Source organism: Neophocaena asiaeorientalis, unplaced genomic scaffold, assembly GCF_003031525.2.
Source record: "Neophocaena asiaeorientalis asiaeorientalis breed wild unplaced genomic scaffold, Neophocaena_asiaeorientalis_V1.1 scaffold293, whole genome shotgun sequence".
NCBI lineage: Eukaryota > Metazoa > Chordata > Mammalia > Artiodactyla > Phocoenidae > Neophocaena > Neophocaena asiaeorientalis.
The window spans coordinates 3,378,827-3,403,414 of record NW_020173920.1 but is presented as its reverse complement, the minus strand read 5'-3'; the positions used below and the strand labels follow the sequence as shown (position 1 = coordinate 3,403,414).

Genomic DNA, 24,588 nt, shown 5'->3' with positions numbered 1-24,588 from the left:
GGGGCCTACCTGGGCTCTTTGGTGGGGCTAATGGCAGACTCTGGGAGGGCTCACACCAAGGAGTACTTCCCAGAACTTCTGCTGCCAGTGTCCTTGTCCCCTGAGTGAGCCACGGCCACCCCCTGCCTCTGCAGGAGATCCTCCAACACTAGCAGGTAGGTCTGGTTCAGTCTCCCCGGGGGTCAGTGCTCATTCACCTGCGTCGCACACTACTTTGTGTGTGCTCTCCAGGAGTGGAGTCTCTGTTTCCCCCAGTCCTGCTTGACAATGTCTTTTGAAGAGTAAATTTTTAAAAATTGATGAAGTCCAGCTGGTAATTTCTCTTTTATGGCCCATACGTTTTGTGTTCTAAAAAAACTTATCTAACCAAGGCTCATGAAGATTTTGGCCTACGTTTTCTTCTAGGCTTTTGGCCAGAATATGATTTGACTGAATCCTGACTCCCTCCAGAATAGCTGCACGTGCCCCCTCCCACCAGCAGCTCAGGTTTCCTCTAACCCACAGCTCTACAACATTTGGCATTATTCAGCTTTCTAACATCTGCCCGGCTAATAGGTAAAAAGTGATACTGCTTTGTTATTTTACTTTGTACTGTTCTGATGACTGAATTAAGTCAGTGTGCCTGTTATCTGTGTGACTCCCAGTTGATTTTCTTCTCTTGTGTATCCTCAGTTGAAAGTGTTTCCCAGGCCCTTTTCTGAGCTTCCCACAAGTATCATTTGGTCCTTCTGCCTTGTTTATTGTCATCATTGATGGCAATCAGATGTAATCAGAGGCAAACTAATTCTTTCCCCCAGTCATTGGCTTACATGGTGAGTGGTATCATGAACAAGCAGGTGCCTGAATTTCAGGAGGAAGCCTCCATCAGTAGGGCTTTTGCTCCTACAGTGTTTGTTTTCTTTTTAATTGCAACAAGTAATGCAACAGCCAGACTTTTTAGACATCATATTTGGGGCTCTGTACTCAAGAAGAGAAACCATTCCTTTCTCAAGATGTTTGCTCCTTGCTAATAACATTGGAAAGTCATCATTATTCCGTCTTTCTCCTCTCTGGGAAAGACAGATGTGGCTACATGAATTATCTGTTTTAGAGTCCAAGGCTCTATCTTGAACATGTGTGCAATTCTGTGAGGCAGGTCAGGCCTATGCTGTGGAAGAAGTAGGCTCAAAAGTAGAATTTGGAAAACGAATAATACTCTGTCCAAATACTCTCTCAGTAACAAGCCAAATAAAAAATGATATAAACCTCCTCTACGTACTTTAACAATTATAAACAACATTTTAGGTATTATACTAAAATGCCAGTGCTTAGACCACTGCAGGCTGACTGCACAAGTTAAGCAGCGTCAGGATCAAGCTACATAAACCCTCTAGGGGTAGATTCTTGTAAGGTCAAAAGGATAGTCAGATTTCCCTTTGAGAGTCCCCGGGATCCTGTCACACGTCATCTCAGAAACTGTTTTGCAAGTGTGGGTCATCATTTTCTCTGGTCATCTGTAGACTGTATTTTCATCCTGGATATTCTCTGAGTTCTACCCACAGTATAGTCTCCTTCTCCTTCTAGTCGGAGCTCATCTCCTGCACAGGTGGCCACATTTTACTACTCAAGGTACTACATTTAGGAAGGAAAATCTGATGCTTTAAGAAGCAAAAAATGTGCATCTCTACACCTCACCCCCATTGATGCACATCACCTCAGCTATGGATACATTCAAGAAGAAAAGGGCTGTCCTGGTTTCAGAAGAATAACTCATTGGGAGCCACCCAGTGTTTAGTAGCAGGAGGGTAATGTTTGTACAGGGCCACAGTATACGGTTGTGCAGTTGGTGCACTGCACATAAAGAGCCAGTAGAACTTGTGAATGGGGACTGAAATCCAAGCTAAGTGTCCTGACTTGGAGATGGCTCTTCCCAAAAGGGGCAGCACAAAGGTGCCCTGTAAGCTACCAGAGGCCCCCACAGGGTCAGTGCTGGATCCCAGAGGGCCAGACCCAGGGCTTAGGGAAGGATGAGAACAGGCTCAGGTTGCTGTTCTACTGCACCTTGTAGAAATGATATGCTTAGGAGGCTGCCTGAGAGATTGCATGTGAGTGACATCCGAGAAAAGGGCTACATCAGCAGTTCTCAATGGAGGAAGGGGGAAGGGGTTGCCCCCGAAGGGCAGTTGGCAACATCTTGAGGTATTTTTGATCGTCATGACTGGGGGCTGCTACTGGCGGTTAGAGGCCAGAGATGCTGCTAAACATCCTACAAGCCACAGGACATGCTCCATATTAGAATTATCTGATCCAAAAAAATCAATAGTGCCACTGTTGAGAAACCCTGGGTGATGTGAAGATAAGAGGAATGAGTTTCCTCCATAGGTGAACGTGTGGGTAGTAAAGTGGTGGTTTTAACCTATATTTAAGAGTGGCCCGTTGTATACTTCAGGTTTTTCCTTGAAGTAAAGGTTCTTCCCCCACCCCAATTCTACCCCATCCCACTCTCATTTCCCTCCCACCCGTTCCCCTGGTGCCGTGGGAAAACAAGATGCCCAGAAGAAACTCCTGCATCATGATTGTGCGAGTGTCCATGTGCACGGGTCTACCTGTGTGTGAGAGAGAAACCAAGACAGACTGAGAAACAGAAAAAGACACTTAGAAATGCAGAAAGAGGTGTGCAGAGAAAGACAGATAGTGAGGGAGTCGGGCGAGAGGTAGACGGAAAGAGAGAAAAAAACCCACAGAGGACTGATCTCCAGATAATTTTTTTTTTCAACAAATCCCACCTGTAATATGCCCGAGCCTGGAAACTCAGTGATAACAAGTCCAGGTCCCTGCATTCCAGTCTCTCCAAGAGACAAAGGCCACCAGCTGTAACAAGTGTGGAAAGTAGAAAACTCACAATAAGTCACAAGCAAAGCCGGAGGGAACGTGGAGGAGGGGTGCACTTTGTTCTGAGGGTGAGGTGGGAGCACCGGGGGAGGCTTCGGGGGAGGCGACCACTGAGGTGACCAGGGAGGAGAAGCATTTTGTTGTGGAAACAGAATGAGGAGTGAGGATTCTTGGTAGGTGGGTTTGGGGAATGGCAGAGGGTTGGGAGGTGAGGATGCAGGGTGGACCTGGGCATGGAGGAGTAGCGGTGAGAAAGGAGGTTGAAAAGGGCAGTTATGACCTGCATGAACCCCCAGGGCAGGATTAGACCTTGAATCCGTGCTTGAAGTTGTACACGTGGAGGATGCCTGGAGTTTCTTGTGTAATATTTCCTCACCTCTTTCCAGCTTTTGCCCTTTCAGTGAGGCCTACCCCAGTGACCCTATGAAAAACTTCAACCCACCCCCTGGCATCCCCAGCCCCTCTATCCTTTCTATAGTACTCATCACCTAATAACATGTTATATACAATTTATTTATTAATTTAATGTTTTTATTCCTTGACTAGAATATAAGCTTCGTGAGAGCAGGGATTTTCTTTCTTTTTTTAAAATAATTAATTAATTAATTTCTGGCTGCATTGGGTCTTCGTTGGTACACGTGGGCCTTCTCTAGTGGCAGCGAGCGGGGGCCACTCCTCGTCATGGTGTGCAGGCTTCTCACTGCAGTGGCCTCTCTCGTTGCAGAGCACCAGCTCCAAGCACACGGGCTTCAGCAGTTGTGGCACATGGCTCAGTAGTTGTGGCTCGTGGACTCTAGAGCACAGGCTGAGTAGTTACGGCGCACGGGCTTAGTTGCTCCATGGCATGTGGGATCTTCCCCAACCAGGGCTCGAACCCATGTCCCCTGCTTTGGCAGGCGGATTCTCAACCAGGGACTGCACCACCAGGGAAGTCTCAACCAGGGACTGCGCCACCAGGGAAGTCCCAGGGATTTTCTTCTGTTCACTGATGTATCTAAACCAGTGCATCGTGCATCATAAATGCTCGATAAATATTTGCTGAATGGATGAACATGGGAGCTGGAGACATTACCCCAGCTGTCAGCCCCTTCCCAGAACTTTACATTCCTGATAGCTGCTCCTCAGGAGGTATGATAGTTTTCTAGTGTTGCATAACAGATTACCACAAACTTAGGGGTTTAAAACAACACACGTGTTTTATCTCACAGTTGCTGTGCTTCAGGAATCCCAGCAAAGCTTATCTGGATCTGCTGTTTAGGGTCTTTTAAAACTGTAATCAAGGTGTCAGCTGGTATAACTGAGTCACTTGGCTGTACAGCAGAAATTAACACAACATTGTAACTCAACTATACTTCAATTTAAAAAAAGAAAATGGTGGCAGCTGGGGCTGAGTCTCACCTGAGGCTCTGCTGAGGAAAAGTCCACTTCCAAAGTTCCCTCAGGTTGTTGGCAGAGCCCAGTTCCTGTGGCTACGTGACACAGAGCTTCAGTTTCTTGTTGGCTGTTGGCCAGAGGCTGTTCTTAGCTCCTAAAGCCAAGTTTCTTGGCACGTGGGATTCCCCAATGTGGTCAGTTGCTTCCTCAAAGCTATAGCAAGGGAGACAGAAACTCCAGCAAGATGGGCACTACATTTTATGTAACAGAATAATGTAATTACATACACATAGTCACCCACATCCTGTCACCTTTGTCTTATGGCAGAATCAAGCAAGTCGTAAGTTCTACCCACACTCAACGGGAGGGGATCACACAAGGGCGCGAACACCAGGAGGTGGGATCAGAGGGGCCATTTTGACAGAAAGTCCACCTCAGGAGGTGACAGCTGGAGGTGATGCTTCTCCTTTGCATGCAGGCAGTCCCTTGGTCTTATGCACACCTCAACCTCTGCACCACATTTGAGTTATTTACATATGCTAAATATGTATAACATATTTACATATGCCTCTCCCACAAGATTGGGGGCAGGAATCATTCTCACTCCTCTTCAGAGTCAGCGTCTAGCACAAAGCCTGGCACATAGAAAGTCATCAGTTTGGGAAGAATGGGTAAAAGGATGGGTGGATGGATGGATAGTGAATGGATTTATGATATATAGATGGAAGAAAGGCAGAAAATAAGGGAAAATGTGGTGACAAAACAAGGTGAAGGCAAAGCACCTGGACAGAAGGAATGTGGCCCTCACCTGACAGCGGGCCACACACTGTAAAATGAGAAGGTGAAGCAACGGGTATGGATCTGCCCACAGTCCCAGCCTCATTCCTGGAACCGTCACTTGGACTCTTCCTACCAGGGCAGGCAAGAGACCAGAGGCAGGTAGCCCCTCTTTCCCAGAGCTTCTGTTTTCTCTTCAGGAAATAGGAGTGGAAAAAATCATGAGGGATGACCAAATGTTCCATGTATGAAGACACCAATGAAACCCTGCATCTCTTTGTGACTTTGGCAGGTCTGAAGGCAATTTCCTAAGAAATGAGCTGAAGGAAGAAAGCATTACTTTGTAATCCTCTCCAAGGCTCAAGGGAAAGGCTTTGGATAACAAGGGACTTTAAAAGTGCTTCAAACAATAAATATTGAATTTTGAGCAGAACCTTCCCGAGCTCCTGCTGCAGTGAGGGGTGATGAATCCAGGCCTTGGCCTCTGAGTGCAAGATGGAAGCCAGGTCACAGGCGTGCCTGGTGCTGGAGGTGGGGTCTCAGGCTGTTGTTCCTCTATCAGAACTGTGAGACGGCTATCCCAGGGCAGACTCAGCTGATGATGCGTATGTGTTTTCCACCCAGTAACGCCTTGTGGGAGGAAAGATGGCGACACATTTTCCGGCTGAGAGCTTTAGGCTGGGTGACCTTAGGTTAAAACTTTACGTGTGCATATATTTTTTCCCCTTTTGCTTGAATTTTTATGATTTCTTTTGTTCACTTGATCAGTCATTTGTTTTATGTCAGGTAAAGGCCACTAATAGCCAAGGTGAATGAATTTTGTGACAAGGTCACACCAGAGGCTATACTATTTATGTCATATGTGCTAATCAGGGCCAGACAGTAAGGCTGAGGAACACCATTGTCTTTAGAGGTGACAACTGAGCCTTTGCACGGGTCCATGTTTGTAAAAACCTTTATAACAGAAACCTGTGAAACGTTTGGTGCTTAGTCTCCCTGGTGTTGATGAACCACAGAAACTCTGGGGATTCTGACCCATGAAGAAAATGTCAGGACAAGGCACTTTTTTTCTTTTTTAAAATCTACAATGAAATTTAATGCCATCTAGGAAGGAGTGGATATTCATGGGTATTTTGAGGACATATAGGTAAAGTAAGTTCAGAAATAATAGAGTATATGGAAAGATATGCAGAGGCTAACTTAAATAAATATTTTAACCTGGATTTCTCTTGCTGTGTTTTCTTTATAACCGGTCAGCCTGCCACCACCAAGCTAAAGGAGCTTAAAGCAAATCTGGAAAATCCAATGAATAACAGTGGGGCTTTATTTACTAAAATTGCCCTGAGAGCAAAACAGTAAGGAGAACTTGAAATTTCCCAACACAGTGTTCATCCTTGTTTTGAAAGCAATGTCCTCATTTGAGAAGAAAGGGGCTTTAATCTCTTCCTCCTCACGTTGGCTCCTCTCCTAGCTTTGTGTCTGAGTTCTTCCTCTCCTCCGTAGAATTCCAAACACGAGGAGCGTCATTCCTCTGGATCCAAAACCGGTAACTCGACCTGGAAACATCATGAGAACTATTAGAAGACCACTAGTTCCCTGCTGGGGTCTCTGTGTCCTGAGTCCACACTTCAGGCCCAAACCTTTAAAAGCTTTTTTTTTTTTTTTTTCCTAAAATGTATTTATTTATTTATTTTTGGCTGTGTTGGGTCTTTGTTGCTGCGCGGGGCTTTCTCTAGTTGCGGCGAGCGGGGGCTACTCTTCGTTGCAGTGCGCAGGCTTCTCATTGCGTTGGCTCCTCTTGTTGTGGAGCACGGGCTCTAGGCACGCGGGCTTCCGTAGTTGTGGCCCACGGGCTCAGTAGTTTGGCTTACGGGCTCTAGAGCGCAGGCTCAATAGTTGTAGTGCATGGGCTTAGCCGCTCCGCGGCATGTGGGATCTTCCCGGACCAGGGCTCGAACCCGTGTCCCCTGCGTTGGCAGGCAGATTCTTAACCACTGTGCCACCAGGGAAGTCCCTAAAAGCTTTAAAAGTTGACTTGGCTCAGGTGGGAAGCTTTTGTATAAAGGCATCAATAAGTACCGATTCTCCTGTTGGGGGCATAGCACGTTGCTCAGCATGCTGAGGGAACACAAAAGGATTAAAGTCATGACCCTTACCCTCTGGTGACAGATGTGACTTATTCCAGGATCACTGGGAACCCCTGACCAGGGAACTCACTCTGACTGGGGAGCATTTCCAATTCAGGTAATACCTAGTGTTCACAGCCAGTCTGAGTGGTTTCATCCTGGGTTCCTGGGCAGCGTCAAAGAAAATGCAGAGCCATCACCCCACTTGTTTCCTCAGAATGGACTAATCTAGAAGATTTTCTGTGAAGGAAAAAGTGCATCATATCACACACACACACACACACACACACACACACACCAGTTGTTTGTCGCAAGCATGTGCTGCGTATTCTCTCAGGGTCCACCTTGTGTCCCATCCCTTCCCCTGACTACTATCTTAATGGAGAGGTTTTTGATGGCACAGCCTGGACTCACTCTCAGTAACTCATTCTTAGTAAATCGTCTCTGTTAGAACGAAGGACTTCCTTTCCATATACTTCCCCCTTTCAACATCAGATCAAAAGGAAAGAAAAAGATTACTCACCATCTCCTGTTCTCCCAGTGAACTTGTATGACTGTCTCTTTCCTTCTAAACCTGGGTCTCTCAAACTGCTAGCTTTCCATCTCTATTCATATTTCTTCTTAAGAATTTAACCACTGTGGAGTATTTTTCAAACGGATGAACACTTCTAACAAAAACTGCTTTCTTGATGGGTCCATATCCTTTTGACTTTCTAATATTTAAAAATGCATTTGGATACAAAGGCCTTCCCCATCTATCTTTTCTGGAATAGGTCCTACCCTCCTGTCCACCCTGGCTCACCTTTGTCTATTTATACAGCCCCACTCATTTTTAAAATCAAGTTTTGTTTGTTTACTTGAATTTTTGGTCTGTCCTCCCCTGCTGGGCTGTAAGCTCCATGAGGGCAGAGACCACATCTGTTCTGCTCTCCAATGTACCCCCAGCACCTAGCAGAGTGCCTGCCATGTAGGAGAATCTTGTTAGAACATTTGTTGAATGGATAAATAAAGTAGAATGTACATAATAAGTGATATATCACTTAGCTAATTAATTTTAAATAAGTTTAACAAATTTAAATGAATTTCCTTAGCTAATTAAAAGTGAAATGCAGGGTGAAGTAGAGTGGAGGGTAAGCAATGCCTGCTTTGTCAGGATTGAGTCTTAGGAGAGTGGAGCAGAGTACATTGGAGCTAACAGAGCTGACGGGTCAAACAAAGGCACCTGTCATCGTGGGTGTAAATGCCCACAGCTGCCCAGGGGTCAGGGAAGCTGAGGGAGGACCTAGGGGAGGTGAGGGCAGATATGGGCCTGGTCCCTGCTTCATGCAAAGGAGGTGGGCCAGCAGATACACGACCATATGTGTGAGCTACAAAATGACTGCTGCTTCACTTCCACCCTCCAAATCTCACATGAGAATCCCTCTGGTGGCCCACCCTATCCAAAAACATGAAGGAAAGGAAAGTGTAATGTAGCCTAGCCAAGTTAACACATTACAAAGCCACTATAGTAGGCACTCACTGTTTGTTGAAGGACTGCTTGAATGAATGAATGCTTGAACACATGAATGATTGAATGAGCTGGCATGGCAGCAAGAGACATTTGGCCATCTGGTCTCACCAGAATGAGCACTCTGTGAGGGATGGGATTTTTGCAGGTTTCATTCATTGCTGTATCCCCAGTACGTGGAATGGTACCTGGCCCGTGTGGGTGCTTGAGAAAATTTTGTGGAACGAATATTGAATGGTTCTGGCCCAAAGTCAAAAGGACTTGGGTGGAGTCACTAGAAGACACAACTGAATGAAAATTTTTCCTTGGTACAGGGTGTGGGAAATGCATGAGGAGCCATTTTATACATTTAGCATAAATGGGCATGACGTGAAACAAAGGCAAAACCATATTTCCTTCTCTTGCAACATATCTCAAGAGAGCAAAATATAAAATCGTTGTAGTGACAGTGGAGCAAATATCATAAATAGTATATCAGTTATAGAGAAGCTTGGCTACTAAGAGCCAAGAATCCTGGCTAAGGGGGACGAGAGGGGAGAGGAAAAGTGAGTTAGAAACATTTTATTCACAGCCTTCTCCAGGTCCAGGTGGGAAGCTACAAAGCAGAGTAAATCCTAGAAGTGGCCTTGACCTGCTGTGAAACCTAACAGGCCACGGATACCCCAGGGCCAGAGTCATTCAGTTACAACCAGGCTATACCCTTAGGCAGGCTCCTAGAACTTAGTCCTGGGAGGGCTCAAGGTTTAGCTCAAATATTCCACTTCTCTGTTGGCAGGTCTCTGTCGGAAGGTCTCACATGAACTCTGATGCAATTGGAGCATCCCTTTCCCCTTTTGTCTCCCTGCCCCTCATATGATCTCATTTTTGTTTCAAAAGATACGTGCCTCCTCTCTATAACTCTTCTACAACCCTATCCCTATATATCAGAAATACCAAATGGTAACCATGGTTCTCTCTGGCTGGTGGAATGACTGGCTTTCATATGCTTTTCTTCTTTGTGCTTTCCTGTGTTTTCCACTTTTTTTGAACATGAATTACTTCTATAATCACACACACAAAACAGTACAAAAGTACTTTTAAGTACTATAACTAAGGGTAACTGGAGCAATGAAAAAGAGAACTATTGTTTGTATGTTTTCAAAATAAATATTGCCGGCAACATCTTACATCTCAGCATGAGCAACTTAAACTGTAGATGCTGCTTCTAAGCTACAATATCATTGATATGTGAGATACCTGTGATATAGCAACAATATGGCACTTGTACTCGGTACTGAATTTCTTCTAGATGTAGCACCCTGGGAAAGTTTATGATCAGCCAAATGTTGTTGGTTTTCAACTTGAATTAGACTTTCTTTGATCTTTATACCTGATATAAACTAAAAGACTATTTGTCCACAAAAATGAAATAAAGAAAATGAGATAACTTTCCATTTATTATGTGTGGTATCTGCAGAATTACAGACCTAAATATTAAAGAAAAGATGTCAAGGTGCCAGCAGCACCAGATTGAAGATGGCAGCCAGCAGGAGGCTGATGAAGGGGCTTGAAGACATCCTCAAATGTGAGATGAAAAACTTCCTTAACATCTAGGTTGATGAAGATACTTTGTTGACCTGGCAAGGGCTTATGGTTCCTGACAACCCTGCATATTGATAAGGGGGCCTTCAGAATCGAAATCAGCTTTCCAGCAGACTACCCATTCAAGCTACCAAAGATCACATTTAAATCGAAGATCTATCACCCGGAACATGGATGAAAAGGGCAGGTCTGTCTGCTGGTAATTAGTGCTGAAAACTGGAAGCCAGCAACCAAAACCAACCAAATGAACCCCCCAGCCCAAGGACAGTAAAAAATTCTGTAAGAACGTTGAAGAGTTTACAAAGAAATATGGGGAAAAGCGACCTGTGGACTAAAATCTGCCACAACTGATTCCAGCGTGTGAGCAGAGACCCTGAGCAGTGCATTCAGATATCCCAAGAAGCAGGACTCTGTGGAAGATTGACATGGGCCACCGCCCAGCATCTGCTTGTGGCAGTTACTAATTTTCTACAATTTTCATAATCAAACGTGGTCTAGGTAACCTGTAAAGATAGGATTAAAATTTTAAGATGTTCTAAGACAAGAAAAGATGTCAATAAATGGTGTCAGTGGACATGAAAAATGTGGTTACCACTGTGTCATGGATCTAATAAGCGGTATAATGAAAAAAAAAAAACAGAAAAGAAAACTGAACTGAATACTTGGCTTTAAATTAAAACCAGGGCATGGGCTTCCCTGGTGGCGCAGTGGTTAAGAATCTGCCTGCCAATGCAGGGGACATAGGTTCGAGCCCTGGTCCAGAAAGATCCCACATGCCACAGAGCAACTAAGCCCATGTACCACAACTACTGAGTCTGCGAGCCATAACTACTGAGCCCACGTGCCACAACTACTGAAGCCCACACACCTAGAGCCCGTGCTCTGCAAGAAGAGAAGCCATTGCAATGAGAAGTCCGCGCGCAGCAACAAAGACCTAACGCAACCAAAAATAAAATAAATTTATTTTTAAAAAAATTATAACCGGGGCATATTTGAGGACCAAGTTTTATGATTCATCCCTATTTTCGTAGCAGGTTAAAACCCATTGACAATAAAAAAGTATCAAAGTTTCTTCACCCAAATATCTCCAAACAAATCACTAGAGATGTCCTCAGTAAAGTGGATATGTAAGATTAAGATCATTCTAGACTTTGGAGAGCTAAATTTTATGTTTCCTCCTGCCCTAATTCTTGGTAGAGGTGAGTCAATGAGAGGAAAACTCACTTCTGTCCCCAGGTCACAGTCCTGGTCTTCCTCTGCTTCTCCTCTTCTCTCAGACTTCTTCCTTATTTTATCCCCAGGTTCGGTGCTTCAGCCAAGCAAGGCCCAGGGCCCTCCTGAGGAGTGAAGGCTTGGACTGAGGACAAGCTCACTGCCATCTCCCATCATTTGTATCCAGGCAAAAGTGGGTGAAATGAGCATCAAGGGCAGTCTTGGGAAGGGTGTGAAGGATGGAGACAGAGGGAGAGTCAGCAAAGGGAAACTGGCTGCCTGAGAAGCATGTGGAAGGGAAAGGAGCAGTCCTCTTGGACGGGGAGAATTGCAGGAACGCTGTATGTACGTGTCTGTGTCCCAAGTTTGGTTTGCACTAGATGAGAGAGTGACCTCTTTTTCCCACAAAGAACGCTTGTCCAAAATCAGCCAGGCACTTCGTTCTACGCTCTCCAGATCAGCTCAGGGTTCTCACTAACTTCGCAAGGCTGGTTCTGATCTGACCACTAGAGACTTATCATAAAGAGTCTGCCTTTCTCATGGAGTCCAAGGACCTCAACTCTCGGCCACACACAATCACATAGATATATAATTAATATATCTATTATAAACCCTCCTCAAATAATCAGTTCTTCAATTTGGTGGAGGAACCAACCAGACCATTTGGGTCCTGCAAATAAACTAACCCATGGAATCCTGGAATGTTCCCATTCTCAGCCACTTAGTTTGTGCTGGAGACTTTCATATTCACCAAGTGTCCACTAGACTGAATGCTAAACAAGTTCATAGGGGTAAGACCATGAGAAAAACACACAGAAGAAATTCTTCTGGTGTTAAAACAAACTCTGTGAGGACAAAATGTACTTGGAGTTCGACTCCATCTCTTCTGTCTCCTGGTGGGTTACTACAGTTTATCAGGAAAATAGTTTGAAATTGGCAAAACCTCCAAATCCTGCCTTGGGGAGTTATGTGCCTGTTGGCTTTCTCACAGCTTCTTTGTGACCATAGGATGGGTTTAATAACCACACTCCGGGTTGCACAACTATTATTATCCCCATCAGAGAAATGCAGTGCAGAAAAACAGAACCTGTGTTTGCATTTCCTGTTTCATATAAAGAGTTTCATCTAAGACAACAGCATAAGCTATTCATCCATGACTATAGTCCTCTCCTGGTGCTGAGGCTGGAGGGCCTGCAGCAAATAGTTTCAAAATGGAAGCATCTTCCCCAGCTGCACTCTCCACATGGCCTCCTTTCTCACCTCACAGCCTATCTCTCTGACTCTCTACCCCCATGGTGGGTGCATAAAAGAAATGGGGACCCAGTGAGTCTTGGTGCTTCTGCGGAAGCCCACAGGCCCCGATCAGAGCTGACAGTTTGGGAGGTAGAGTGAGGCCAGTGGACTTAAAGATGCAAGCAGAGTTATGTAGGGATCCAAGGATTTTAATGGTTCCTAAGCTAATACAACCTTCTCCCAACTTCCCTTTCTGACTCCCCTGACCTGCCTGGGGTCTTGTCTTCTTCCTATACTAGGTATCAAATCACAGTCATAGAATGTTAGTGGCAAGAAAGGATGAACTTTGATCTGGGCAGAGGAAGTTCCTTGCCAAAGTCAGCCATAGATTGATGACAAAGCTGGGCCTAGAACCCGTCTGTCTTGATTCACAGACCTGTGCTCTTTCCAGAAGCCCTAACATGAAGAGGATTCTTTAACTGAGCTGTTATGGAGATTCTCACTGATTCTTGCCTGTAAATAATAATGGCCTGTCAAGATACCAAAATTGAAATAAGACAAAATAGGATAAACCTTAGTTGGCTACAACATCATTGACAGGAGACTACAAACTCCCTCACCCCTGACACTCTCAGGGATCTGAGTAGGGTCTAGTATCATGGAGGACAAGGTTGGTCACATGAATCCTTCCTTCCCTCTGCTGTCCACCCAGTGACCATTCACAGCATGACTCATCCCTAACATGTTTAGCTATAGGTCTCTAAAATTTTAGATGCTCAGGAAAGGAAGAGGCCTTAAAGAGCATACAGAATAACTACATGTCTGCGTGTATCACATATGTTAGAAGCAGCTGCAAGTCTAAAGGCAGCCTCCTGTGCCTGTGTCCACAGATCCCTGTGGGACTTGAAGATCTGGCTGTTATCTGGCTAATCTGAATAGGTAGCAGTTAAGCTGTATATTTCAAGCCAGAATGTTCACTATGCCACTTACATCATTCTATTTGGCAGTCTACACTGCAGGACTCCTATAGTAGAGCTAGAAATTCCCCTCCACTTATCCAGTTTTTCAATCTAAAGTCCTAAGGGTATCCCTCTGCTTGGCAGGACGTCCTAATGTAGCCATTTATCCCCTGGGCCATTTCCTTGGCCCACTCTGTCCCCGGACCAGAGATGTGCTTCCTCCCAGCCCAGCACAGATGCTATGGGAGGCCTGGTACAGCGACCTGGGCTCAGCTGACCCCGCCACCCCATCTGCTCATGGGAACAGTGCTTCCTTTGTACCATTGTTTGGTTTTTTGCTTTTTGGTTGTTGTTTTTTTAAATTTTTCCTTCTCCCCTGTTTCAAACTCAGTCCCTCAGGGCCTCAGTTGAAGCCATCCCTGCCCAAGCACATCCCCACACTACAACTTGTAATTATTCCCTAAGCAGGCCATGGATATCTTTTCAAATAACCCTCCTGAAGTGGGAAGGTCCTGGGAAATCCAGTCACTTCCCCTCAACTGGAAGCACCAGCTTCTGGAAAATTCCACAGCTCTGGGCCCTGGCTAGTGGGAGAAAAGGGGAGGGGGTGAATTAGGTTGATGCCTAAATCTTTAGACCATCTGTTGGGTTCTTTTTTTTTTTTTTTTTCGGTACGTGGGCCTCTCACTGTTGTGGCTTCTCCCGTTGTGGAGCACAGGCTCCGGATGCGCAGGCTCAGCGGCCATGGCTCCCGGGCCCAGCTGCGCCGCGGCATGTGGGATCCTCCTGGACCGGGGCACGAACCCACGTCCCCTGCATCGGCAGGCGGACTCCCAACCACTGTGCCACCAGGGAAGCCCTGTTGGGTTCTTTTGAGTGAGTTAGGGTGAATCTCAATGAAGTGAAATTCTCAACCTGGAATAGTTATGACAACCTGGAGATCATCTCAGGCCAAATGTAGAGAAAAAAGGCAAAGTGTGTGTGTTCATCCCTTAGAGTTGTGAGGTGGGACCTTCCTTCAGACCCAGCAGACTTTCTTTAGGGGAGCCCTTCCTTGACCCTTTTAAGAAAATCACGGGCCTTCTGGTCATGATTGAAATCTCCCTATTTGAAGCATATTTGATGAACCAACTCTTTCGTTCACATATTTTTCTTTTAAAAGTTGAGCTTGTTTTCCTAAATTTTTGTTATTCTAACTACATCAAAGCATCCCAGTCCAAAGACATAGAATGTGCTAGGAAAGCAGACATTGGATCATTTAGGGCAAAATGTATAAAAGACATGTTTACTTGAGAGTTCATGACACCAAAGATAAAAGGATTTCTGGCTGACAGGTCAACAGGCTTCTTTCCCTGGAGACTAGGGTCCCCTGTGGTCCCAAGATACCCAGAGTGGTACCTGCAAGGCTGAGCCCTGAGATGCTAAGAGTCCCTAAGCTTTGCCCATCTCTCGAGTGGATATGGCTGTGAGAGGGGAATGTAAGAGACAATTTGATGCCCCTGGACAGGCAGAACGGAGCTGCCCAGGGTCCCTCATGGCAGGGTGCAGAGATCCTGAGTCTTCTGGTTAATGGCCATGTTCAGCTTCTGCTACAAAGGTCACTGATCCAGGTGAGGGAAGCTGAGAAACAAGTGACCAGAGCAACTACTCAGAGGGGAAAGAAGCCAGAATAGCAAAGTCCACAAGGACAGGGATTTGACCTTTGTACATCTCATCTTCCTGGTGCCTAGCAAAATAACTAGTCCTTACGAAGTGCTCCGTAAACATTTGTTAAATTAATAAATTATTGATTTATGAGATTAGGTCAAGGATTTAAGCCTGGGGTGGGGGAGACAGAAGGAAGTCTAAGGGGATTAGTCAGAAACCTCAAGGGAATCTCGGTAAGTCTCAGAATCACTGACTCAACAGAGGAGGTCCCTTTACTCCAAGACGCAAGTCCAAATGCAGCTCCCACTATGGTTGTGACATATGGTATGAGCTTAGTGACACTTGAACCTTCTCACGTCAAATTAGATGGCGGCCTGAGGTAAGGTATTGCCACTGGGGAAACAGAGAAGGGATGAAATAGAAATTTAGGAGGCTGGATGGAGAATATTTGGAGACAGAGTATGTAGGTATTGAAGAAAAGTGACTCAAAGGTAAAAATAACATAGAGACAATATCTACTTCATGGGGTTACTGTAAGGAGTGGACGAATTAACACAGAGTCTCTGGAATAGTATTTCAGTGCCACTGGGTAGGTTTTTTGTTTGTTTGTTTTTTGCGGTTCACAGGCCTCTCACTGTTGTGGCCTCTCCCGTTGCGGAGCACAGGCTCCGGACGCGCAGGCTCAGCAGCCATGGCTCACAGGCCCAGCCACTCTGTGGCATGTGGGATCTTCCCGGACCGGGGCATGAACCCATGTCCCCTGCATTGGCAGGCAGACTCTCAACCACTGCGCCACCAGGGAAGCCCTGGGTAGGTTCTTAATAGAAAGAGCTTTCTCCTCCTCCTCATCCCTCTCTATTTTCATTAAAGATCAGACTATCCCACCTGAAAACCTCAGAGTGCCCACCCCAAGGAGGCTCTGCCAGCCGTGTCTTCATGTGAATGTCATGACTGAAGGCCATGGACACACCCGAGCCTCTGCTGATCCCCACTGAACAGATAGAAATAAAAGTGTCTTCTCTCCAGGGCTGCGTCAAGAAGACCCTGAAAGCCATTCTCTCACAGTCAGAATGTTTTCTTTGTTCCTCTGAGATAGAACCAACATCTCTGTAAAGGACAAAGAGGCAGCTTGACTCATAAGCCGAGCAGACGCTATGGGCTGAGTGATGGCTACACAGGGGTAGCTGGAGCTGAACCCCTGAGACTTCAATATTTGTTGTGGTATATATTATGATGAGGTGTGGAGGACCTTTTTAAAAACCGAATACGTGTATTTCTGAACGTCAGATTCACATGCAGCCTCAGACCTCTCCAAACACACACATCCTAAGCTCTCCTGATGTGTCTTCAGGGCCCCCAGAAAACGGAAAAGGACCAGACATGTCTGGCCACATTTCTGATTCTTTCCCTCCAAATATTTTCATGCCCTCACTTATTCAACAAACATTTACCAAGCTCCTACTTTGTGCCAGGCACCGTGCTGGAAGCTGGAGCTTCAAAGAAATAAGGCCACATCCCTTCCCACATACAGCCCTGTAGGGAAGAGAGACAAACCACACACTAGAACACTGGGGGATGTGTTAGAGAGAGATTTTGCAAACAGTCCTGGGAGCATAGAGGAGGCCACAGAGCCCAACCAGTGTTTCAGTGTTCCTGGAGGACCAGCAAGAGTTGACCAGGTGAAGAGGGCAGGGAGGCCTTCCAGGTAAGGGAGCAGCAAGCAGGACGGCCAAAGGCAAGCAAGACAGTGACTCGGTAGTTCTCACCTCCCTGCACGTTGAAATCATTGGCAGAGCTTTTCTTTTCTTTTTTTTATTTTTTATTGAAGTATAGTTGACTTACAATGTTGTGTTAGTTTGTGGTGTACAGCAAAGTGATTCAGATATATATATTCTTTTTCATATTCTTTTCTATTATGGTTTATTACAGGATATCGAATAGAGTTCCCTGTGCTACACAGCAGGACCTTGTTGTTTATCTATTTTATATATGGTAGTTTGTATCTGGTAATCTCAAACTCCTAATTTATTCCTCCCCTGCTTTCCCCTTTGGTAACGTAAGTTTGTTTTCTATGTTGGCAGAGCTTTTAACAGTTACTGATGCCTAGGCCCTCACACAGATCTATTGAGTCAGAATCTTTGGAGATAGGGCCCAGGAATCAGTCTTATTAAAAGCACCCCAGGTATATGTGACCAGAGTTAAGGACCACTGGACTAAGGAAGAGTCATTAATACAAGACATTTGGGAAAGAAAGCACAAAAGACTACTATAATAGTTCACTCCATCAATAATTCTAAAACAGAGGCTCTTAGACCCCATGCAAAGCATGCAAGACCAAGGGATGCATTGATGTATTCTCGAGTCAGTAACAGATCTACCATACAGCCTCCACCCAAATCCAGGAACCAATGAAATCTGTGGTTCTCAGTCACCTCCTCTCCCCCACACCCACTTGCTCCCTCCAGGAGATTGGCATTGCCATTCTTAATGGAGTATGCTGTGGCTCTCAAATCCAATAATACTCTCTTCATCGCTGCAATGAGGACCTACTTGTATTTCAGAAAACTTAAAAGGAGGCTCCAAGGCCAAACACAAAACTCTAGATACAGTACAACAATACCACTTTTGACAAAGTACATAATAAATCAATAAATCAAATGGTTATTTTCTTAAAGACTTAGATGGAGACATAGAAATCCTGTTCTTAAAACTGGGGCATGTCCCATTGTAAGAGGGACTACCTTGGACCAAGAGACTGGCCAATAGCTCCCATTCACGAGAAGATGAATTCAGAAGTGGTTATGAATCCCAGTTCAGCCACTGGCTGCACCCTGTTGGGCAAGTACTAACCTGTGAGCAGGTTCTCTGCTCCACGAAATAGATATAATTATATCTACCTTTCATGGTTGCTCTTGGCTTAAAGGAGATAATACCCAGCATATCAAGTGTCTAGTACCCGAGAGCTGGCTCCTCAGTCAGTGAAAACTCTCTATTTATTCTACCATCACTTTATTATCGGAAACTGTGTTACAGGAGCGAAAGTAACACAGATGTAGAAGGATGGGCCAGGTCATGGTTCTCCTGCTGCCACCCTCTCCCTCCCTCTTATCTTCTCACTCGAGGCAGCACATGGCACCTGAGACTCTAAGTCTGCAGGCTGCTCCTGCCTCTCGGGGGTGCGCCCCAAATACACATCTAAGTGTGTGATGGTTCAGCCCCTCTACCCAGATGAAGACAGCATGTGAGAGCCTGGAGTCTGGCTCTCTCCCTCTGTCACCTGGGCCCCAGCCCAAATGTGATGCTCCATCACCTCCTATTTATTGACCTCTCTCACCAGCATTGGGAAACTGCCCTTCACTCCTGCACACTCAGTTGGACTTCATTAAAGAAATTTCTCTCCCAGAAGGTATGTTCATGGAAATTATGTCGAATCAAGCAGGGACCCCAGACATCCTCTCTCAGGTTCCTACCCTTTTTGTGCCATGGACCCACTGACAACTCAGCAAAAATGTCCAATAATGCGTAAAACAAAACAGGATCGCAAAAGCATTCAATTTTATTGAAATGGGATTCTATCAACCTCCTATGGAGACCCATGGATTCCATATTACAAACACCTGATAGTCAAACCCTGGACTGAAAGCTCAGGAAACTCTCCAAAGTCACCCAGCTAAGAGGTAAGAGAGCCAAGGCAAGAACCCCATCGCCCTGTTCCCGAACCCGAGCTCTGTCCACCAATCTATTTATTATCTTAGAAAATTAAAAAAATCAAAACAGAGCTCTTACTGATTCTGGATTTAAAAATCCTGAATTAAAAAAAAAATCCTGAATTTTGGTCCCATTGGAAGGCTTGGAGGTGGCCCTGCCGGCCCCGTATATCTTCATAAGAACTGGCCTCAGTCTATATTGGATTACAAAACTGGACAAAGATTGTTTCCCAGCAAACATCTGGAAGAGCTTAAAGTCACAATAAGTTGACTGAGGTAACTGGTAGCAGATGTCCCAGCTCCTGGAATTTGTTGGATGACAGTGTTGGATGATGGACTAGATGGACGGGTTCAATCCCTTTGCTTTCAGGTGGCCTTTGTCAAGGAGTCTGGGACACTAGTTTCTGAGCCTGATGCAGAAAACTCAGCCCTCCTGCTTGCCTCAACATTTCTCAGGAATTAGTAAGCAGTTGGTATCATCCTTCTCTGCTGAGAAGGTTGGAAGGTATTAAACCCCTGGCCAATCTCTCAGTGAACCCTTTCACCCCTTTCTATTGCTGGGCCAATAGAACATAATGGTTAAAAGTATGGGTTTGGAGTTACACGTTAGGATTTAAATTCTCATTTCATCACTCTAGAAAAGTTGCATGACCACATCTTCCCACCTCAGTTTTTTCATCCCTCTAATGGGACTAGTACTAATGCCTGCCTTGCAGGGTATGTAACAATTAGAGCTAATATATGGAAAACACCTATACAGGACCTGGTGTTGCAGTGTTAAATAGTCAGGAGCTATGATTACAATTAGTCCTAGGTTGAACCCTGCCCCTTCCCAACTCTGTCCCTTAATAAATGAAGCAGGTGTTAAGGCAGGTGTCATTAGCAGAGTGACTGTGTTCAAGGAAACCCATTTACCATGATCAGAGCAGAATTGTTGAGTTTCTCCAACATATCTCAGCAAGATAAGTGACTTGACCACAGTCACACAGAGAGAAAACCCCACATCTTCTTACCACCAGATCTACATACCTCCCTGAATCTGGTTGCCTCCCCTCTGCATCCCCTCCTGTTTCTATGGGCCCAGAACCCTTGCTCCTCTCAAAAGCCAGCCTCTCCACCTGTGCTCTGGATCCCACTCCCTCTCTCCTGCTCAGGATTGCTCTTGCAGTCTCCACCCACCTCTCCTACAAAGTCAATATTCCTCCTTTACTGGATCAGCCCCATGTGCATGCCCTGAGCATCTTCCTCAACCTCCATGTCTCCCGTCAGCTACTAAACTCATTTCTCTATTTTCCTCCAACTTCAAAACTGAGTTGCTGTTTCCAATTCCCTTCCTCAACACACTCAAATTGGACTTCTATTCCCATTATCCTCAGAGACTACTATTGTCAAGGTCACCAGTGACCTCCATTTGCTAAATCCAGGGGCTGCTTCTTCGTTATCTTCTTTGAACTTTCAGTAAAAGTTGATTATTTCCTCCTTCTTAAAACATTTTCTTCCCTTGGCTCTGTGATAGCCCACTGTCCTCTTTTACTTATGTCTCCTTTACTGGCTCCTCCTCTAGTCAGTCTCTCTAAGAGCATAGTAGGGATCTGTCCTGAGCATCCTTTTCTCCCATTACTGTGTGCTCTCCCTTTGTAACCCCATCGAGTCCCATGACTTTGAAGACCATCTATGTCTGGGATCCCCAACCCCCAGGTCTCAGACCGTTACCAGTCTGCAGCCTGTTAGGAACCGGGCCGCACAGCAGGAGGTGAGCAGTGGGTGAGTGAGCAAACCTTCATCTGCCGCTCCCCCTCGCTCCCCATTGCTCCCCACTGCTCCCCATCGCTCCCCACCACTCCCCACTGCTCCCCATCACTCCCCACCGCTCCCCATGGCTCCCCATCACTCCCCATCACTCGTATTACTGCCTGAACCATCCCCCCAACCTCCTGTCCGTGGAAAACTTGTCTTCCAGGAAACCAGTCCCTGGTGCCAAAAAGGTTGGAGACCGCTGGTCTATGTGCTTATGATTCCAAAATCTCTGCCTCCAGCCCTGACTTTTCCCCAAATCTTGACTATCCAACTGCCATCTTCACATTTCCACATGGGTGTCTAACAGGCAACTCAGATATAACTTATCCATGAAAGAATTTGAGTTTTCCTCCCAAACTTGCTCCTTCCTCAGGCTTCCTAGTTTTAGTCATTAGCACGAGCGTTCACCCAGTTGTTCAACCTATAAATATAGGAGTCAGTCTTGATTCCCTCTTTTCTTCATTATCTATATTCAATATATCAGCAAATCTTGTCCACTTTATCTCCAAAGCATACTCCAAATTCATCTACTTCTCTCCATTTTCATCACAGTCACTGTGGTCCAAGCCACCATTACCTGAATGACTGCAATAGCTTCCCAGCTGATCCATCTGGAACCATACTACAATCCACACTTGACAGGGAAGCCTGAATAATCTTGTGACATTCTTGTAGAATGTACAAGCACATGGCTTCCCATTGTACTTGAAATAAAACCTAAATTCCTCAAAGCAAGATGTAACATGGCTTCTGCCTACCTCTCCAAACTCACTTTGAATCACTTTCCTCCTCATCTCTCCACTCCAGCCACACTGGTCTTTCTGTCCCTTGAAAACCTGAAATCTATTCCCACCCTAGGACCTTTGCACTGGCTGTTCTTCCTGGAATGCTCTTCCCCCTGATCCTTGAATGACTGTTTCCTTTCCATCATTAACATCTCACTGAAATGTCAGTACTCAGAGAGGCCCTTCCTGACCACAAAACTGAAGTAGCCCACCCAGTCACTCCCTATCACATCACCCTGTTCTCTCATATATGTTTTCCTCTCTGTGTGTCTGACTCTGTTCTGGTTGGTAAGTCCCACAAGGGCTAGGACCTTGTCTTTCTTCTTCACCATTACATCTGCAGGACTTAGAACAGTGCCTGAACATGGCAGTGCTTGATATCTGTTGTCGAAAGAGTGAATGAATGGATAAATGAGTCAGTAACGGAGCTAGGACAAGAACCCAGGCCTCCTGCCTTCCAGTTCCGTGTTCCTCCCCCATGCCATGTCAAGTTGTAGTTTTCACCAGTTTGATTGCTTTCTTGCTGTTCAGCAGATGCTTGGCATCCTTCAACTCTCAGCTGGTTCCAGATCCTAGTGATAAACTAAACGGCCACAAAGGAGCAGGAAGGAGAGGAAAGAGGGCATCTGAATAAATCATGAAGTATGTGGTCATCCCCCAAAATAATGAGAATTAAACACTCAGTCATCCAGTGACATTTAGTAAACACTTATTACCTACCAGGCATTAGGCAATTTACCAGGGACAAAAAGACAAACCTACTCTGAAGGATCTGACAGTCTCCAGGAGGAGATGGTGGCCCTAGTGGTGATGCTTGACATGGTGTGATGGGCCTGAGACCAAAGTAACACATGCTGTGGAAACACAAAGTAGAGAGTGATGAACACTGCATGGAGTGGGCAAGAATTCAGGGAGACAACCAGAGAGTGGAACTTTTGAACTGAGTCTTAAAGAGTGAATACCTGCTATTGAAAACTCATAGTCTGGGTTTTCACATGGAAAATACAGTTGTGTTTCCCCTTCATTTTACTTGACAAAAGAAAAATCACTTTAGAAAGGCATACAGGATGACTCTGGTAGTTGAAAGAACCACATATTAATAAACAGAGAAATTTCCATCTGGGAAGCTTTTTTATTTTTTTAAGATGGGATAGTTCTCTATTTCTTGCTACAAAAAGTCCACAAAAACAATTTCATCTTCCCTGAGGGTCTTATGGTGAAACCACTGAGGCAATTACCTACATGATGAAAGATCACCCAACTAAGGAACTACTTCCTATAAAACCACAGGCCATCCCCTTGAAGAAATGTGCTGTCATGTAGAAACGAGGTTTTACAGCAGGTGAAAGAATGAAGTAGATTTATGTGAAGAGATACATTGATCTCAATGAGATACATTATTACGTAAAGACAAGAAAGCTTCAGTACACTGGATATTGTTGCTACTATTGTTATTATGTTGGGATCTGTCTAGGACTGTGGAGAATAATAAGTGCAAATGTTAACAATCTCTGAGGTGTGGGATTATGAGACACACTTTCTGAGGCCTACATTTTGGTACTATTTTAATTGTTTACAACAAATTGCACTCTTTTGGAATTTAAACATGAAGACTGTTTAGAACACAGTTCTGATTGGTTTTATAATGCTTAAGAACTTGTGCTTGTCTCTACATTCCAGAAACATATAAAAAGAGGATTTCCCTAAATTATATCGTTTGCTAACACCTGCAGAAAAAAATAAACTGAGACCCAGAAAGATAATGTGATTTTTCTCACACTATGACTCCTAGACTAGTACCTTCAGCTCCACAGTTCTTGATTTCATGCTGAGGATTCAAATATATGAATATATCAATCTTAACGTACACATTTGGAAATTTAGCAATATTGCTTTGTGGAAAACTGTGCAACGGTTTATTGTAATAGTTACAGGCCAGTACTTTCCCCAGAAAACAATTCAAATAGAAGTCTCTTGAATATTACCTCTAGTCCTTGTGCATATCTTAGAATACTCAGTAAATTCTTTGAATAGATAGGTCCCTTCCATTCAGTTTATAAGTAGTTACTGAGCACTTACGATGTGTTCTAGCCACTAGGGGTACGGCAGTAAGAAAATGAGACAAATTCTCTGTACTTGTGGAGCTTAGATCCCAGTGGGGAAAACACCATAAGCAACAAAAAACATAAATAAAGGATATAATTTCAGGTAAAGATATAGTAAGGATATAATGAACCAAGTAAAATGATAGTGACAAGAGTGCTATTTTTGAAAGGTCAGGAAGGCCCTTAAAGGAAGGACATTAGATCAGAGACCTGGACGAAGGAGGGAGCCACGCAGGAGTACAGTCAGAGTCAGTGCCCTGAACAGGAAGAAGAATTCCTTCTTTACCTGAAAAAGTAAAGAACATCCCAAAGAAAGAGCTCTCAAAGTTTGGTATGTTAAGGTTTCACTCTTGTTGCTGTTGTTATAAGGTTTAAAGGTCTAGTGCTGTAAATTTCTCTCTATTGCTTACAAATTTGACCATGAATTTTATTTAGGAATATAAGTCTGGTACAAAAGTAGTGTCTTATCTATGTGTCACCTTCTGCCAGTGTGGTGTATATATATATACATACATACAATGGAATATTACTCAGCCATAACAAAGAATGAAATACTGCCATTTGCAGCAACATGGATGGACCCAGAGATTATCATACTAAGTGAAGGAAGTCAGAAAGAGAAAGACAAATACCATATGATATCACTTATATGTGGAATCTAAAATACCAATTTATCTACAAAACAGAAATAGACTCACAGACATAGAGAACAGACTTGTGGTTGCCAAGGAGGAGGGGAGGTGGGGGGAGGGAAGGATTGGGAGTTCAGGATTAGCAGATGCAAACTATTATATACAGGATGGATAAACAAAAAAGTCCAGGGCTTCCCTGGTGGCGCAGTGGTTGAGAGTCCGCTTGCCGATGCAGGGGACGTGGGTTCGTGCCCCGGTCCGGGAGGATCCCACAT

The 24,588-nt window shown here is 44.8% G+C and overlaps 1 protein-coding gene and 1 pseudogene across 4 annotated transcripts in view; both read left to right on the top strand.

The window, feature by feature from the left end:
* The window catches only part of APOD (apolipoprotein D), an 85,366-nt gene that overhangs the window by 45,463 nt on the left and 15,315 nt on the right, over positions 1-24,588 (top strand). The window contains exon 2 of one of the 4 annotated variants that reach the window (XM_024752086.1): positions 11,538-11,641. The exons of the other annotated variants lie outside the window; for them this stretch is intronic. The gene's annotated coding sequence lies outside the window, so the exon portion shown is untranslated. The remainder of the gene's footprint in view (positions 1-11,537; positions 11,642-24,588) is intronic. 4 annotated transcript variants of the gene reach the window in all.
* LOC112404265 (ubiquitin-conjugating enzyme E2 L3-like) lies at positions 10,171-10,757 on the top strand (annotated as a pseudogene).